Raw genomic sequence first — 1934 nt, 5'->3', positions numbered from 1 at the left:
TGAAATTCGTTGCCAACGCTTTTAAAAGTCGATTTTTATCGATTTTATCGATTCGTTGTTGCAGCCCTAATGTGATCAGATCGCTCAGCCAAATCCGAGCGCATGTCATAGCAACCGCCTTAGCAACTATATGCTTTGGATGCAGCCACAGAACCAGTAATGTCAGGTGTGTACCTGTTTCAGGGCGCTCATGTCAATTTTTGTCACTTTGAGGTTGGAACCAACCTGAGAAGATAAACTGCTTGTTATTGATTACTTTTCAGGAAACTTCTACAGTTGTAATGCTGGACACATGATGCTTTACAAAAGCCTCAAACTGCAAAGAAGTGTAAATGCCTGTGTTCAACTATAAACTAGAGTTTATTCAAGCCTTACTTTACTCAATAGAAACAGTGAAGCTAGCATAAACTTAGCTCATACTTCACATTCTTCATTTTAAAGCATATCAGTACTCCTGTCAGAAAAGTGACAAAAGTTGACCTGAGCGTACAGAAAAAGGTCCACCTGCAAGTAGGACAGAGCTGCCAGTGCATAAAGAGCAAGAGCAGGGAAGGAGCTTTTAAAGCAGAAGAGAAACTTTGAGAGAAATCGGGTGACTAAAATCAGGGGATATTTTTTTCATTTTGTTTTTATTATTGATTTATTTTTTTTTTTTTTTGGATTGGCCCTTTTTTAACCAGCTATTGAGAAATTCAAAAAGTAAATCTTTCTCCAGTCAGTGACAGCCACCCTCTGTGGTTTGGTTGGTGTTGTTAAGGGAAGTTGAACAAATGTTACATAGAAAGAATAAAAAATCAATCTTCCACAATTTCAGATCTAGATAAATTTTATAACAAACCTTAAAAAAAGATAAATAGGGCAACTTCGCTCAAAATTTTTCCTTTTTTTTTTAAAACAACTTAAATGAGCCACATGCACGTCTTAAAGGGAAGTCATATTTGAATTTTAAATCATTCTGGCTTAAACATGTTTATTAATGTAGTCTTTATCACATGATATTGTCCCAAAAGTTAGAAAATTTCTATTTTAAAAAAAAAATTTCGTCATCTTATGCAGGCCAGTTAGTTATACGTCAGCTTGTACACTTAAATTCGGCCAATCATGCATCAACTGTCATCTGTGAATCAATTTGTTTTCAGTCATAGCATCTTGATTCAGTTGTTGCAGCTAATATACGCGACGGTTGAAATAAGAATTATTTACTTTACCCTTGAGTTACATCGGATGGACGTCTGTGTCTTCAGCAGGCATAGAGCAGAACTGGCAGCTTTGCGAGGCAACGGCTCAAACATGTAGGGCTGTAAGCCTTCTACACCAAACCAAGCTTCTGCCGCCCTGGCGTCCTCTTCCACAACATTTTTGTCCCCGCTTTCCTCCTCTAAATAAAAAATGTATGACAGAGGAGACTCATCCATGACCTCAGACACAAAACTCTCCTCCTCTTGCATGTTTTCGCTGTCCATAGCGTTCCTGACAGTGTTGTTTCTAAGTCACCAATTTAGTGCTACTTGGTGCCAATGTAATTTCCCATTAGGAACCTGCTAGCACTAAGTTGCTATCTGGTTAGCAAGATGCTTCTGGCAAACTGGCCAAACCCAAAATGCTTGCGAACCTTCTTCCGCAACAATCCAGCCCCCTTGATAAATGACCAATCACATTCACTTTATTCACTCGTGTAAATCGGGCACCACTCAGGAGAATTTGGAAATGCAACGGTTGGAACAGCTGTTTCCCTACGACTTTAACATATCATAGAAAAAATAGATGTTAAGAAATCCATGGGGCTCATTTAAGCTGTCTAAAAAAAATAATAAAACAGGTTTAGCAAAGTTGCCCTATTTATCTTTTTTAAGCCCCTTTGTGAAATTGAACCTACTAGATTGTGATATTACTAGGGCTGCAACTAACGATTATTTTAAAAATCGATGAATCGG

The sequence above is a fragment of the Cyprinodon variegatus genome, unplaced genomic scaffold (assembly GCF_000732505.1).
Source record: "Cyprinodon variegatus isolate N-32 unplaced genomic scaffold, C_variegatus-1.0 Scaffold103, whole genome shotgun sequence".
Lineage (NCBI taxonomy): Eukaryota > Metazoa > Chordata > Actinopteri > Cyprinodontiformes > Cyprinodontidae > Cyprinodon > Cyprinodon variegatus.
The sequence above is the reverse complement of the archived record's forward strand: the minus strand, read 5'-3'. Positions refer to the sequence as shown.